Raw genomic sequence first — 16,883 nt, 5'->3', positions numbered from 1 at the left:
CCCATCGCCCGCTCGCGCCTCTCGCGCCGAGCCTGGCCGCGCGCCAGGGCGCACCGCCGCCGGCCCGCCCCCCGCCCGCGCCCGGCCCGCCGCATGCTGCGGGGCGCCCTGCCCGCCTCCACGCCCCGCGCCACGCCCCCCACGGCCCCCACCCCCACCCCTGCGCGCTGCACCCCCCCCCCACCCCCACCCCGGCCCCCCGCCCCGGCGCGGCCGGCGAGGGCAGGCGGGCGGCGGGGAGGTGCGGAGGGCGGGCCCGGGCGAGTCCCGCGCCGCCTGCGTCCGGACAACAATGAGCGCCCGCGCCCCTGCGCTCGCCCCGGGAGCCGGCAGAGCCCCGCGTCCCCTCGCCGCTGCGCGCGCAGCCGGGACGAAGTTAGGTCCCGAATGCGGCCGCAACCCGGGAGAGGCCGTGCGGAGCCAGGCGTGCGAGAGGCAGCGCAGGGATGCCGAAACGGAGGGCCCCCCGCCTCCCCGACAAACCCCAGCAGATCCACCGCGGGAAGCCCCCTCCTACCCTGGGAGCCGCCGGCGGAGGCCACCTGGGCCGCACTGGGCTGAAGGTGCGGCGCTTAGCCCTCCGCGTCGTCCAACTGTTATCTCCCTCAACTCTTTGGAAATGGAAGTTGCTGCGAGATAACCTCGTCTTGGGGGCTATTGTCAAGGATTCGCAACAATTACCAGGGAAAGGGAGACCTGCATTTCAAGAGACCTGGGGGAGGGCAACGGGCTGGCGCGTTGTCTTTCCAAAAAAAGAGAAACAAACTCAGGGAATATCCCTACCGAGAACAATAACTCAATTCACATTATATGTCTAAATGTTTACTGCTTCAGCAGCTCAATTTGCCCTAGACACATTTTTTTTCACGAATTGTCAAAACATGGTTTGATTATAAAATAAAGGGAGAGGCAGACAAGAGCACCCGCTTATTGTGGGTGGGAAAGCCCGCTTGTCTCAGGGGTAAAATCTTTCTCTAGAACTCAGTCATCGCTTGAAATCCCAACATCTCTCCCTGCCTCCCTCCCTCCATCCATCCTTCCATCCATCCCTCCTTCCCTCCCTCCCTCCCTCCCTCCTTCCCTCCATCCATCTACCCCCAGCCTCTATCCATCCATCCCTCCCTCCTTCAAGGGAGAGATTGCTTCCCTTTCCACCATCACTGAAGGACCTATTAGATCTGGCACCATTATTTCCATGATAGCAGCAGGAGCAAAGACTTAAACATTCGAAATAAAAAGAAGCATTGCATATTCCATCATCCCAATGATTGAAAGTTAAGTCTTTCCAGACACAGTTCATAGATTCTCTAAAGATCTCAGGCGAAAATTTCTGGCAGTTTGGGAGGTGTTGGCTTCGGTCAACAGAAGGGAATCTCTGTATACAGGTAGCATTGGAGAAAAAGGTGAGCCTGTGATAAAGAATACCTAACTTGTTTCAGCCTGTTGTGGTCACATCTCCTGACCGCGGGACTTGACTTGATTTTCTGAATCTGAGTCAGGGGAGGCCATATTTGAATGGGATGTTTCTGTACTTTGGGAGTCCTTGAAGACGGTTTTAATGCAAAGCCCAATTCTTTCATAATGCAGTTGGCACTCTCAGAGGGAAAGCTATTTCTTTGGAAGAGTATTTCCAGTGCTGATCTGTTTTGACTGCGCTGGCTAGTGAACGGATGACAGAGGAGGTGTTCAGACCCTTCTCTTGGGGTATTTAGTTCCCATCCTTAGAAAGAGTCGTTGGATTGTTTCTACTATCTACCTGATGCTTTTCTGCCTTGGCCAGGGGAGTTGTTAATATATCCTGAACTGCACTCGTCTCTGGCAAATCCTCTTTCCGAATTCCCCGACTTAACTACAGAGCTTCCCTCCTCCCAGCACAAGCCAGAAACAGGGAGAAAGGGGTCTTTAACTCCTTTCTTTCTCTCCTTCCTTACCTTCAAGTTATCACTAAGCCTGCCCTCATAAATGGCTCTGGAAAGGTCCTTGAGAGCAGCCCTTGTCTGACTTGTTCCAACAATGCCTGGTGATGTTAATCTTTGCCAAATGAATAACCCCGGGCCCAGCCTCATCGGTCCCCGTCACCTTTCACTGGGAGGTCTCTGCAGCCTCCTGACTGGCCTGCCCTCTTGTCCCTCAAATGCGTTCTCCACACCAGCTCAACTCCCCCTAGAACTCGGATCTGATCACAGGACTTCTTTGCTTCAGCCCGTTCAGGGCTTCCCTGGTTCTTAGGGATAGAGTCTACACTTCTTCAGATGGCCAGAATGTCACGAGCACCGGGCCCTCCTGATCCATCCGGCCGTATCTCTCACCACCAGACCCCACCAGGGGCCATCTCACCCTCTACCCTCAGCTACATAACCCTCCTGCACATACCCTCTGTTCCAGATTCTCCCTTTGTTACCTGGCAACCAGTGACCTCCAAAACATCTCAGATCAGGTCATAATCTCTGTGAATAAGCATGTCGGTGGCTTCTCATTGCTACTGAAACCATCACGTTATCACGTTATTCTCCTGCCCCCGCCCCACCCTGTGCTTTGCCACACAGGGCCACATTTCTGCCCTTGAAAGATTCTTCTAAGTTTATTTATTTATTTTGAAAGAGAGAGAGTGTGAGAGTGGGGGAGGGCCAGAGAGAGGGGGAAGAGAGAGAATCCCAAGCAGGCTCTATGCTGTTAGCGTGGATCCGGACATGGGGCTTGAACCCATGAACCGGGAGATCACGGCCTGAGCCGAAACCAAGAGTGGGACGCTTAACCGAACAAGCGCACTCAAGCACCCCTACTCCTGGAAGATTCTTTCTTCCCTTGGCTTTTGCATTTCTTGTTCCTTCTGCCGGAAATACTCATCCACTCTCCCAGCCCCACTCTTTGCATAGCTGGCTCCTTGCCATCCTTTAGGTTTTAGTTCAAACGCTGCTGCTGCCTCCTAGATAACCTTTTCTGATCACCACCCACCCCACCGCCCCGCCCGCCCGCCCGCACCGGACCCACCAGGTAGCCTTTGTATCATTATTCTGTTTATTTTCTTCTTAGCACTTAACCACAATGTGGAGAGAGAGAGCCCTGTGTTAAGAGCTCAGACTGCCTGGGCTTAGATCTTGCCTTGGCCACCTGCTAGCTGTGTAGCCTCAGGCAAGTTTCATAACCTCTCTGTGCCTATTTTCTCATCTATGAAATGAGGATAATAAAGGTTGTTCTGAGCATCAAATGAGTCAATGTCTGTAAAACACCTAGGACAGGGTCTGTTTAAGCATAAGCCCCGGGAGGGTCTTCGTGTGTTTTATTCTCACTCTGGATCTCTTTACCCACCATGCCTTATATGTTTGGGGCCCAGACTAAGAATGGATACACATTTAAGGAAGAAAACTTTTATTTGAAGAATTTAAGTCCCGAGAGAAACAGGCCATGGTAAAACTTGATGAATGAGATAAAATTCAAACTTAAATCATCTGGAAGTTAATGGCAATGTGAAGGTAATGTATCCTCTGTTTCACCAGTGGTGATCCTTGGAGTTGATGGATGACCAGCTTTGCCAGTCAGAATTCCGTAATGGTTTGTTTTCCAAAGCGCAGCTGATGCCGCCACCAAGAATTCAGGCAGTTACTTGCAAAGGCATAAAGAATCAAAGGATCTTTGCAAAGTGTTGAGGCATCAGCCAGCCCTAACATGCAGTCTTGATGAAAGAATACAGTGTTTCCATTTTCGGCCTGAGTTTAATACTTTTTGGAGAGTCTAATTTGAAAAGAAGAAAAAGAAACGTGGCTGGCTGGTTTCTGGACATTTGCTTTTGTGTTTCCTTTCACTGCTGGAGAAGATTCAGAAAGAAGGAGAAATACATTTCCTTTTGTCCCTCTGGAGGGCAAGCAGGATTTTGCGACTTGAATATCTGGGGTTCCCCTTGCCTCTTAAACAGAGTTAGGGAGGCTCATTTTGAAAAGAGCCAACTTCTCAAAGAGCGGAGAGGTGCTCCGAGGCTTGGAAATGGGGGGTGGAGATGGGTGGTATTACCCCCAGAAGAGGGAAAGGAGTGACATCTGTATGTATGGAGAGGCCCGTGCAATGTCTATGTAGTGCCTCAAGAGGGCGCCAGACATCTGACGGGGCAGCATGTGGACAATGGGTGGGGGTACTAAGTTCTAAGAGGAGCATCTTTGGCACAGTAAAGGGTCTTGGGGTTTGCCCCGCTGGAGGGATGGAGCCTTTGGTTTTAAAATGGACCTTTAAAATGGATCTGTGGCAACTATGTTGGATTGATAAACAAGAGACCCTTTCCTGGTTTAAGGTACAACGTGAGCTGGGGAGAGGAAAGGAGTAAATTCCTGCCACCGACGTGAGTGGGGATGTCGTCAGATTTCATCGGGTTTAGAGAAGTAAATTAATGTGATGTTTTTTATGCCCAACGTTGCAGAGCAAAAATTAAAGCTGCTACATGAGTGAAAAGTACCAGGTTCTTAACTCTGGGATCTGAAGTCACAGCTTTCCTAAACAAGTTCTGGGCAGTATGCAGGCCATTAGCAGAAGGTTCTTCAGCTAGCATCTTGGCCAGAGTACCACTGCTGGCGAAGAAAGATGGCCCCCACCCCTACCTTTGTGTAACTGCCTCGCTGGGGACAAACACCAAGTGTCTGAGTCCGAGAGTGGGTCTCAGCCTGGGTTATGTAATCCCTTCCAGGAACATGGATAGCCCTGGGCTCCAGCTTCGAAGGTCCCATTGGGACCTTGAATGAGTCTCTTAACTCTTTGGCGCCCGTTTCTTCACCTTTACAACAGGCCTCACGATATCTATCTCCAGCCTTATGAAGAGTATGGGTTCGACACATGCTGAGGATTTTCAAAACCATACAACTGATAACGATATCTTACATTATTACAAATACGTACTCTGTGCCAGGCACAGTGCCATGAACTTTCCAAGCATTCATAAATTTGATCATCCCAAGATTCCTATGAGGTGAAAGTTATTTTTATTCCCCTTCTACAGATGAGGCACCTGGGGGGTTAAAAAGGTTGAGTAACTTGCTGAAGCAGCTCTGTTAATCAGATTTGAACCCAAAGTCATTCTTTTGTGGCTCAGAGCCCTTATCTTTCATGTTTAACTCCCACCTATATATTGGAGATCGCAATGAACAAGGCAGCCAGCTTACTTTACATACACTATTAATTATGAATTGAATCACAGTCGGAGCTGGATGGCACCTGGAAATGAGGGTAGTATGTACCTCTACATTAGTTCCTAACCTGCCCCATATGGACAAAGACTTACATTTCATTTGTATATTTCCAGAGAATAGCACTGGTGTCTTTTCCTTTCATACTCCAACCAGACTTTAAGGATAGAACAAGACCCCTCTGGGGCAGGTTAAAGTGCTTGACTGATTAAAAAAAATTTTTTTTTTACTGCTTATTTATTTTTGAGAGAGACAGTACAAATGGGGGAGGGACAGAGAGAGACAGACAGACAGAATCTGAAGCAGGCTCCGGGCTCTGAGCAGTCAGCACAGAGCCCGACGCTGGGCTCGAACCCGTGAACCACGAGATCATGACCTGAGCCAAAGTTGGACACTTAACCAACTGAGCCCCCCAGGCGCCCCAAAATGCTTGACTGATTTTAAGGGAACCCTGTTTTATTTTTATACCCAATCCTTTTTTCTCCTCCATCCCAGGTCAATTAAAGGCCAATTCTGAACCACTTCAACCCAAAGGAATTCCATCTCCTCTCATGGCTTTGACAACAAGTGCTGAAAACCATGTTTCCCTGGGGGACACGAAGACATCATCTACTGGCTGTGTTCTATTTCGTTATTATTTTTTTTAAATGGCGATATCATTTTTAATAGCTATGTTTTATAATCTTGTTATGTTCTCGTTACATTAGATTATTGCTTATTATTTTTTTTCCTGGTTGGGAAACACGGTTTTGACTGCCTTAACTCACGGCAACAAAAACCCAGGGCAATTCTCTCTGAAACACGGACGAGAATCAATCAAAACATCACAAGCTAATTATTGTAATTGTGAAGTCCTGGGAGCAACTGTATTGCAGTGAGTGCCACAGTATAAACCCGGTATACATTAGCAGCACGCTCAAGTACATAGGTTAGCTCTCTCGCCAAACCCTTTCTGTGTATTTACTCAGAAATGGGTATTAATAACCATAGTTATCACTTCGTTGGCACATACCAAGCCCCAGAACTGATTATGCGCTTTACATATAACTCATTTAATCTTCTCACAGTCCCTATGAGGTTGGTACTATTGTCAACCCCATTTAGGACAAAGGAAATTAAGGCACAGAGAGGTTTTATAACCCACCTCAGGTCTCGCACCTGATAAGTAGGACACAGTCTCCTGACTTCACAGTTGGCGTATTTAACGCTCACTCATCTTAACCTGCTAATGGTCAGGTCCTTGGAGACGTAGGATTCCTTATGGTGCCCGAAGCCAGTGTCCGTCAGCAGGAACTCAATCCTTGTAATCTATTGTCCTAATAACGAGGCCCATTGCCTCATCACAAAAGGTAGTCAGGACAGAAATATCTGTGAGATTGAATGGGAAAAAAGTTCAGCACGCGTTGTGTGTTCAGTCGTAACTTCTAATAGTGTGGCGGCTTCTGTGCAGGTGACATCAATCAATCAATCTCTCAGGCAAGCAATAAGAACGTATTGAAATGATGAGTTGGTGTGGGAGGAAGAGGCCCGGGATTTATGAGAACACAGGCCCCCGTGTCCCAGGGAGAAGAAGGCAAGTCGGTTTCTTAGAGTTGGGATGGGGCTGGAGGCGGTCATGCTGGTGATATGATGATTTCTTCTGCCACCGAAACCAAATCTGACCTGCCCCCAAATTAGCAGGGCAGAGAATCGTCAGAATTCACGTTATGAATTTGGGGAGTTCGGTGTAGCAAGTTTCTAGAGTTCTGGCTCACCAAATAGAAACCAAGTAGAAGCTGGTTAGGCTATTTGTTGAAATGAGGATTGGACACACGCAACTAGATTTGATACACATAAAGAGAGAAATGCGTCTGGAAAACAAAGAAAGCTGACAATGCCTGTACATAGAGAGCATTGAAAGCTATGGAAATTGATGGGATCATCTAGGAAGATTGTCCAGGAAAGTGGGGAAAGAAGAGGGCTCTGGACCCAGCTCTGAGATAGTGGTTCTCAGACTTACACCGGCATCAGGATCACCTGGATGCTTGGTCTCAGTTTCCCCCCAGAGTTTCGGATTTATACGCCTGTGTGGGGGGGTGGGGATGTAAGTATTTGCATTTCTAATGAATTCCCGGGTTGTGAATTCTGCTGGTAAACTGAATGGATACCACTATTCCATTTGGGCCTTGACTTTGCTCCAGGCATCCTAGCCTCCAGGCTGTAGTCCCTACTCTTCAGGCTCTCTAGCCCCAGGGTCTTTGCACTTCCCTCTGCCTGGAATGCACTTCCCCAGATATCAGGAGGAATTAAACCAGCATCTTTTTCAGATCCTTGCTCAAATGTTACCTTATTAGTGAGATCTTTCCTGACCATCTTTTCTTTTCAGTAGAGAGGAATAGAAGTTTTTGTTTTTTATAACTGTGTCACTCACTTCTTTATTTTCTAATTTATATTTTAATGTTTATTTATTTTGGAGAAAGAGAGATAAAGCATGAGCAGGGGAGGGCAGAGAGAGGGAGACACAGAATCTGAAGGCGGCTCCAGGCTCTGAGCTGTCAGCACGGAGTCTGGTGTGGGTCTGGAACCCACGAACCATGAGATCATGACCTGAGCCGAAGTCTGACAGTTACCTGACAGAGCCACCCAGGAGCCCCTCACTCAATTCTTTAAATGCTCCAAATGACGGTGATGTATGCCCATCTTCCTTAAAAACAACCACTCCTCCCATTGGCTCTCCTGCTCCTGCCCCTCCCCCTGATCCCTTCCCTGTTATATTTTTCTCTATTGTCCTTATCACCTTCTAACAAGACTATATACAACTTATTCACCTACATGCTTTGTTTATTACCTGACCCTCCCAGGAGACCAGGGATTTACGTCTGTTTTGTTTATTGCTGACTCTTCTGAGCCTAGAACAGTCCCTGGCCCGTATTAAATGCTCAATAAACATTCATTGAAGGAATGAATAAAATGAATGAATGAACATTGTCAGACGTGGAATTGTGGATGTAAGAATTTAGTTCTGATGGATACCCTTCCTAACTGGTTACCTCCCTAATCAAACTGGAATTGTTCCATTGTGAAAAAATCTGCTTTCCCACCAGGGGTAAAACACCAGGGGTACAGCTCCTGACTTGGTATGTCTTCATCTTAGGCACTGGTTGGGGCTGGGACGCGGGAGGCCACCTCCCTGTCTTCCTTTCGCTGACCACCCCCTCCTGCCTGTGCAGCCCCCCCACTGACTCTCCCCTGCTCGCCACGTCCCACCCCTGAGAAGCACTTGCTCAGGTCCCCGTTTTGGTCCTGCTGCACCTGTGCACAGAAGGCCTCCCTCCCCTCCCTTCACCTGCCACCCCTCAGTCTTCCACACTCGCTTTGCAGGGAGCCTTCGCCGAGGCCCTGCTCCCTTGCCCCAGGAGAGCCTACTTGTATCTGCGCGTACATAACACTTTATCATCTACATTTCCACACATGCCTGTGTTTGTCACCCTGCTGGGGATTCTTCACAGGCAGACATCACAGCAATGCTGTCTCTGTTTTTGTTTCACGGACTGTATTTCACTCCAGGTCGCCTACATGTATTAATCTGAACAGGGTGTGTTTAATTTTGCTTTATCGCTTTCCTTTGGCCAAGCATTGTGATAATTGCCTGATAGGTTTTTATAATTAAATCCACCCTGCTAATCTAAAAAACAGGAGAAGAGCCTGTGATGGTAGAAAACAGCGTTTGACCGGTGTGGATCAGCGATTCCACGTCGTCGTCTTCCTCAAGGCGGCCTAAATGACGGCCAGTCTGAAACCATAAGTAGGCTCGGCCTCCCACACGTGAGCCCGGGGCCAACATCCAAGCCCAGCTTTTGTGGAACACCTGTGATATGTTCTAAAGATCCCTGTGTCTGTGGAGGCCTAATAAAAACACTAAACCAGCACATGTCATTTCTCTCTTACGATGGTTGTCCTTCCATCTCTCCTTTGAGTGTCCACTCGGTCTAAATTGCTCTGGTTTTGGCTGGTGGAAGCCCAACGCTCTTCCTTCATACTCTTTGACCCTCTGGGGGGTGGGGGGAGGTGGGGGGCTGTGTTCTTCAGAAGATCTCCCAGGTCTTGGGGCGCCTGGGTGGCGCAGTCGGTTAGGCGTCCGACTTCAGCCAGGTCACGATCTCGCGGTCCGTGAGTTCGAGCCCCGCGTCGGGCTCTGGGCCGATGGCTCGGAGCCTGGAGCCTGTTTCCGATTCTGTGTCTCCCTCTCTCTCTGCCCCTCCCCCGTTCATGCTCTGTCTCTGTCTGTCCCAAAAATAAATAAAAAAAAAACATTAAAAAAAAAAAAAAATTAAAAAAAAAAAAAATAAAAGAAGATCTCCCAGGTCTTTACTCCATTCCTACTGCTTTCTGCCCCTCAAAATTCCAAAACAAAGCAAATAAACATTATGGTCTGAACAGCTGATCCTGAGGAGGAGCCAGGATGTCTAAGGACGATTTTGGTCTTAGGTGAGTACAAGCGAAGAGACATGGTGGAGAGAAAGGAAAGTATCTTTCGGATCTTCAGAGAATGCCCCCACTGGGCCCTTTACCCAGAAAATTCCCTTGTGGCGCCTTGGGTGGCTCAGTCGGTCGAGCGTCCGACTTCAGCTCAGGTCATGATCTCGCAATGCGTGGGTTCGAGCCCCGCGTCGGGCTCTGTGCTGACCGCTCAGAGCCTGGAGCCTGCTTCGGATCCTGTGTCTCCCTCTCTCTCTACTCCCCACCCCCCCACTTGTGCTCTCTCTCTCTCTCTCAAAAATAAACATAAAAAATTAAAAAAAAAAAAAAAAAGAAAATTCCCTCGCACACGGTTATCACCTCACCTGGGACCAGCTGCCCATCCTCGCCATTACTGTCATCACCGCTCTCGTTTACTGAGTGGTGCCGGGCACGTCACACACATCTTCTACAGTCCTTGCGGTAACACGGCACAGTGGGTATTGTTAAATCCCATTGTACAGAGCCAGAACTCGAGGCTCGGATACATTGAGTAACTTGCCAGAAGTCCACACCCAGAAAGAGGCAGATGTGAATCTGAGTCTGTCTCCAAGGCCTCCAGTGTATTCTGTCCACTGAGGCTTAATTTCGAGCAAAAGCAGAAATTGCTCATTGAAGGGCTCCCAGGAAGAAGCGTCTCGGGACTGCTTTCTGGAGGGGTGGGTGGATGGAGGGGAGGAAGGAAAGGGAAGCAGGAAGCACCGACGACAACATTCAGCAATGTGACATTTTGGTGATCGCCACGCCGCGCTGACCCTGGCCATCAAAATCGTCCGCACCCAAGCAGAGCTCTGCAGACGCATGGAGGTATTCATTCTCCAGTGGGACCAAGTCCAATGATGGGGCATAACTGAGTCACTGTCGGCTCCCAGTTTGCCAACCCGACATGACTCTTGGTATGTACTTTTACAACAGCTACGTAAGGAATCTATTTTCACCATGATCCTTGTGGTTCATACAATCACGTCTCCGATTCTGCTCCCCATCCCGGTAGGGCTTGGAACAGGTCAGTCTGAGTCTTTGGGCAGGGGCTTCCTTATCTGTCCACCTAGCAAGTTGGGACTGGAGTTATGATCCACTTTCCCACCCAAAGATGCTGAGAGCAGCAGGGTTGGGGTTAGGAGTGTAGACGGTGGCACTACACGGCGTGGATTTGAACCGCAAATCGACAACTTACTAGTTGTGTGGCCTTAGGCTAACAAGTTCTAAACTCTCAGGTTCCCCCTCATAGGTCTGCTACGAAGGTCGCACTGCATAATGTATGTGAAATTTTCGGCACAGAGCATGTGTTTAATAAAACATATGCTATTAGTATTCTTACTTGCTTTCTCTGCGTCATCTAAGAGCATGAAATCTGGCAGCTTTCGTGTCTGTATAACGCCCCTTTGCCCACCACGTTAGATGTTGATTCTTGGTTTGAGCCCTCTACCTAAGTGTGGTGAGCTTTAATGAGATCCCAGGTGAGCTAAGCCCTGTAAATAAATCAGAGGAAATGTTCTTGCCCTAAATAACTGTGTCCTGAATTCCATTCCTTTCCTCTGGGTACCCTGCGTGCCCTCTCCTGGTAGAGTGTTCACCTTGCTCATCTGTGACTAACCTAAGAAGGATTCAAGTTCATTTCAGTGGCCCGCAACTTTGGTCACCTACTGAGGGTGTAGGTTTGCTTTAAATGGATGCCCGTAGGGGGGCGCCTGGGTGGCGCAGTCGGTTAAGCGTCCGACTTCAGCCAGGTCACGATCTCACGGTCTGTGAGTTCGAGCCCCGCATCAGGCTCTGGGCTGATGGCTCAGAGCCTGGAGCCTGTTTCCGATTCTGTGTCTCCCTCTCTCTCTGTCCCTCCCCCGTTCATGCTCTGTCTCTCTCTGTCCCAAAAAATAAAATAAACGTTGAAAAAAAAAAAAATTTAAATGGATGCCCGTAGGAATGATGACCGGTCACAGCATTTACTCCTGGAGCGTCCCTCCATTTCGTTCTCAGATGTGGGGAATAGCATATCAACACCCACATGTGAACTTCTGGCTCCTTGTGCCTGCTCAGACCCTTGAAGCCCCAGGTCACCCAGCAACGCTGAAGCGACACAGAGCCTCCCTAATTTTATTTGCGTCTTAGGAATCTAAATTCAATTTCATTTTATGTAAGAAGAATTTCGTAAGCTTGTTCGATCTCCACTTCAATGGCAAGTCCGGTGGGGGTTCCAGATTAGACCGAAACAAAATGCCCTGCCCGGTCCCTCCTGGAACACTTTCCGTGCCTGCCTGGCTGTGGTCTTACTCGTTATTCACAGTAACGCTCTGAGGGTCCTAGGCTTCTGGAAGCACTTTGGCTGCACGGATGAGGAAACAGGTGCTCAGGAGCTCCTGGCCAGCCTCAGGGCTCCCAATGAATTTGTGGGACATCTAGCTTCTCACACTAGATAATGAGCACAGCACATCAGTATTTCTCACCTACCGGCACCTGCACAAGGTTGTTGCTAGATCATATATTGAAACGCTCATAAGTTACTTCCTACTCTACTGGGTTCCTCATAATACAAAGGTACCTGGAATTCTTTTTCTTTGGATTTTGCTGTCCTTCTTCAGAAAGTATGTTAACTAATAAAACACAGGAGCATTCAGGAAAGTACAGAAAATGTATTAGAGTACTGAATAACTACCAGTAAGACTGAACATTTGGCCCTCTGTGCTTTAGCCTTTCTATTTTTTTATTGAGATATAATTGATGTGTAACATTGTGTAGGTTGGGGGTGTACAATGTGTTGATTTGATACAACAAATCATTTTATATATTTTTGTATTTTTTTATATTTGTATTTATATATTTTTATATTTTTGCAATTGGATTACCACCGTAACACCTCTATCGTGTCACATAATTATTATTATTCTTTTTTGTGGTGAAAATAGGTGAGATCTAGTCTCTTAGCAACTTTGAAATTTATAATACGATATTGTTGACTGTAATCACTACGCCGTGTCTTAGATCTCCAGAACTTACTTGCTTACGAATTGCAAGTTGGTGCCCTCTTCTCCTACCTGCCAGACTCTGATAATCACCCGTCCACTCGGTTTTTATGAGTTTGGGTTCTTTAGATTCCAGGTATAAGAGATATCATACAGTATTTGTCTTTATCCGATTTATCTCACTTAGCATAATGCCCTCAAGGTCCACCCACATTGTTCCAAATGCAGACTGACTTTCCTACTGAAAGAGAGGGAAGGAGAGAAGGGGGGAGGGAGGAAGGGAAGGAGAGAGGGAGAGAGAAAGCCACACCTCTCAACTTTTCTCTTTCCCTCCCCAGAGGCTGAGGCTCTCCTAAAGCTGCCGTATATCATTCCGCGATTGGTTTGTCCTTTGACGGTGAAATGAATGCAGCCATGAACAGTATATACTAGTCTGTGTGTCTTCAAACCTTACAGAAATGCAACCAAACAGATTTATTCTTTCACAGCTTATTTTCCATGCAACATAATGTTTTTGAGATTTATCAACATTGACACATTTAGATTTAGTGCATCCATTTGACTCTATTGTACAAATATAGACCACAAATTACTTCTCTCTCTCTTCCTGAGGAGCAAACTACTAAGAGCTCACTGTTACAGTGGGCCAGGACCTTCATTCTTTCTGTTTCTTCTGCCTCACACGGTTGCTTCCCAGTTACCAATTCAACAACATCCTCACAATTAACTCCCTCATTCCTTCAGAGTTTTATCCAACGGTCACTAGGATTGCCAGAGAAAATACGGGACATCCAGTTAAATTTGAACTTCAGGTAAACAGTGAGTAGGTGTGTGTGATATAAGAAATGTCCCGAATATTGTGTGGGACATGCTTATTATTCTTAAAGAAAATTCACTCATTGTCTGAAATTCAAGTTTAAGGAGGGTGTGGGTGTGTGTGTGTCTTGTGTTTTTATTTGCTGAATCAAGCAGCCCCAATTGTCATGAGGCTGTCTCTGTCCGTCCCATTAATGTTTTTAATCCCCTCCCAGTGCTTCCCAATCTCTTTGTTTTATTTTTCCCCATAGCACTTATCACCAATTTTCCTGCCATATGTTTTCCTCACTTAGTTGGCTTATTTCACATCCTCCTCCTCTAGAACAGAAGCCCCCCTGAAGGTAGAATTTTTGTTTGTTTTGCCCTCTGTTGTATCTGTCATCCCTAGAATAGTACATAGGACCCAGTATATGCTCAGTGAATATCTGCTGGATGATGGATAAATGAAAGAATCTAGAGATCACGTACATCACCTTAGCACCTGTCTGAGAACTTCTTTAGGGTAAACACTTGGGAATGGCATTGCTTTTGTAGGGGAGGGGTCTTTACCAGGTATTGCCAAACTTCTCTTCAAAACGATGGAACTAATTTCCATTCCCATCACCAATGTATCAAAATCCCCATTTCCCCTGTGTTCTCTTGCTTGCTACCTCTCTCTCCCTCTCCCTTTCTCTTTGAAAGCCCAGTATTTTTAATTTTGTAGCAATAGTTAAAAACCAGTGTGGAAACATAAAATACCCACCAGTGAATTATAGCTAGTTGAGTTCATAACAGTAATCGTTCATCTGAAAGGTGTCAGATGTCCTTAGGTGCTTATTTAAAAGATGGGTTAGTTGCGGGGCGCCTGAATGGCCCGGTCGGTTGGGTGTCTGACTTCAACTCAGGTCATGATCTCATGGTTTGTGGGTTTGAGCCCTGCGTAGGGCTCTGTCCTGACAGCTCAGAGCCTGGAGCCTGCTTTGGATTCTGTGTCTCCCTCTCTCTCTGCCCCTCTCCCACTCTTACTCTGTGTCTCTCTCCTTCGAAAATAAATAAACATTTAAAAAATTTTTTTCAAGATGGGTTACTTATTGTGGATGTGAAAACACTCCTAAACCCTGGTATCTCTCGTGTAAGGAAAACAAAAATTGCACAAACCCATCACTACTGCAGTGACATTGAAAAGGCCATCATACAAATTTTGAAGGAAAACCACCTTAAGGTTATTATTTTTCAACTAAAAAGGAGGAAGTCTTGGCCAGTACTAAGCAAAGCTATGAATGTTTTTTCCTGCACATGGTAAGATTCCTTCTACAAAAAGGAAGTTCTACAAATGAATGCAAAGAGTTGATGGGGAACAATAAGCCTTTTGTAATCGTAAATTCGTTTCCTGTTATGAAAGCCATCAAGATGAGGGTAAAATAAAGAAGAATACACTCATCTTCACTGAAAACCTTAAGTAGCCAAGAATTTAAGAGATTGACTACTGGACCAGAGACACTCCCATCTGCAAGAAGATGCATTTTTTTTGACACCTCCATATGCCGAAGGCTAAAAATCGCTCCATAGTTTGGTAGCATCCCAGGGAATCATTAGGGATTATGCTGGCGTAGCACGTAAAGCAGGTGAGAAATTGTTGCTCTTTCTATACCCGCATATGTATGCACATCTGTGTCCTCAAAATGCTAAGGCACCAAAACAAAGAAGGGAAACTCTCTGGACCCGGAAACTGACAGCTTTAGTTTTCTTCACTTTTCTTTAACACAGTTCATTTTTCCAAGATGGATAGGCACAATTTAAATACTTTCCATTTTCGATTTTCCTGTATTTTTTTCCTGATGGTAAATAATTTAAATTCAGCAAATAGAGGCTTTATATCCTGGAAAGGAATGCAACATTTTTAAGGAATGTGAGACAAGCAATGAGACTAGGAAGAAGCATCCTTCAATAACCAGTGTTGTTGAGAACGGAGAGAAATTGGAACCCTCGCACGTTGCTGGTGGGAACGTAAAATGGTGCAGCTACTTTGGAAAACAGTCTGATATATCCCCAGTGTGAATCAAAGAGTGACCATATGACTCACTCTTAGGTGTATATCCAAGAGAAATGAAAACATACATCACACAAAAACTTGCCTGTGAACGTTCACAGCAACATTAGTCATAATAGGCAAAAGTGGAAATAACCTAAATGTCCCTCAACTGGTGAATGGATGGATAAACAAAATGTGGTCCACCCATACTGTGGAATATTATTCAGCCATTGGAAGGAATTAAGGACTGGACAGCTACACGTGAAAGAATGAAAACTGGACCACCTTCTCACACCGTACACAAAATAACTCAAAATGGTTTAAAGACCCAATGTGACACCTGAAACCATAAAACTCCTAAAAGAAAACATAGGCAGTAATCTCTCGGACATCAGCCTTTGCAACATATTTACAGATCTATGGCCTCAGACAAGGGAAATGAAAGTTGTTGCACAATGAAGGAAACAATCAGCAAAACAAAAAGGCAACCTACCGAATGGGAAAAGACATTTGCAAATGATAGATCTGATAAGGGGTTAGCATATGTATGTGCGTATGTATGTATATAAACTGACACAACTCAACACCAAAAAACCCAATCTGATTATAAGATGGGCAGACTATCTGAATCGATGTTTTTTCAAAGACATAAAGATGGCCAACAGACACAGGAAACAATGCCCGACATCACTAAATTATCAGGGAAATGCAAATCAAAACCACAATGAGATGTCACCTCACACCTGTCAGAATGGCTCCTATAAGAAAGACAAGAAATGGGGGTGCCTGGGTGGCTCAGTCGGTTAAGCGTCCGACTTCAGCTCAGGTCACGATCTCACGGTCCGTGAGTTCGAGCCCTGCGTCGGGCTCTGGGCTGATGGCTCGGAGCCTGGAGCCTGCTTCCGATTCTGTGTCTCCCTCTCTCTCTGCCCCTCCCCCATTCATGCTCTGTCTCTGTCTCAAAAATAAATAAACGTTAAAAAAAAAAAAAGAAAGACAAGAAATAACTAGGGTTGGCAAGGATGTGGCGAAAATGGAAACTTTGTCCACCATTGTAGATTGGTGTAGCCACTTCGGGAAACAGGTTCCTTAAAAAACTAAAAAGAGAGATACAATAGTATCTAGTAATTCCAATACTGGGTGTTTATCCAAAGAAAAGGAAAGCACTAATTCAAAAAGATACATACCTCCTTGTGTTTGTGGCAGCATTATTTACAAGAGCCAAGATGCAGAAGCAGCCCAAGTGTCGGTCAATTGACGAATGGCTACCGAAGATGTGGCACGCGCACACACACACACACACACACACACACACACACACTGGAATATTAGCCACAAAAGAGAATGAAATCTTGCTATTTGCAACAACATGGATGGACCTAGAGGGTATTATGCTAAATGAAATAGGCCAGTCAGAGAAAGATAAATACC

General features: G+C 46.5%; 1 protein-coding gene across 10 annotated transcripts in view; it reads right to left on the bottom strand.

The window, feature by feature from the left end:
- FRMD4A (FERM domain containing 4A) overlaps positions 1–16,883 on the bottom strand; it is a 614,411-nt gene that overhangs the window by 215,858 nt on the left and 381,670 nt on the right. The window contains exon 1 of one of the 10 annotated variants that reach the window (XM_058682177.1): positions 518–690. The exons of the other annotated variants lie outside the window; for them this stretch is intronic. The gene's annotated coding sequence lies outside the window, so the exon portion shown is untranslated. Of the gene's footprint in view, positions 1–517; positions 691–16,883 lie in introns of those variants that run through there. 10 annotated transcript variants of the gene reach the window in all.

This window comes from Neofelis nebulosa, chromosome 8 (assembly GCF_028018385.1).
Source record: "Neofelis nebulosa isolate mNeoNeb1 chromosome 8, mNeoNeb1.pri, whole genome shotgun sequence".
Lineage (NCBI taxonomy): Eukaryota > Metazoa > Chordata > Mammalia > Carnivora > Felidae > Neofelis > Neofelis nebulosa.
This window is presented reverse-complemented; position numbering and strand designations above follow the sequence as displayed.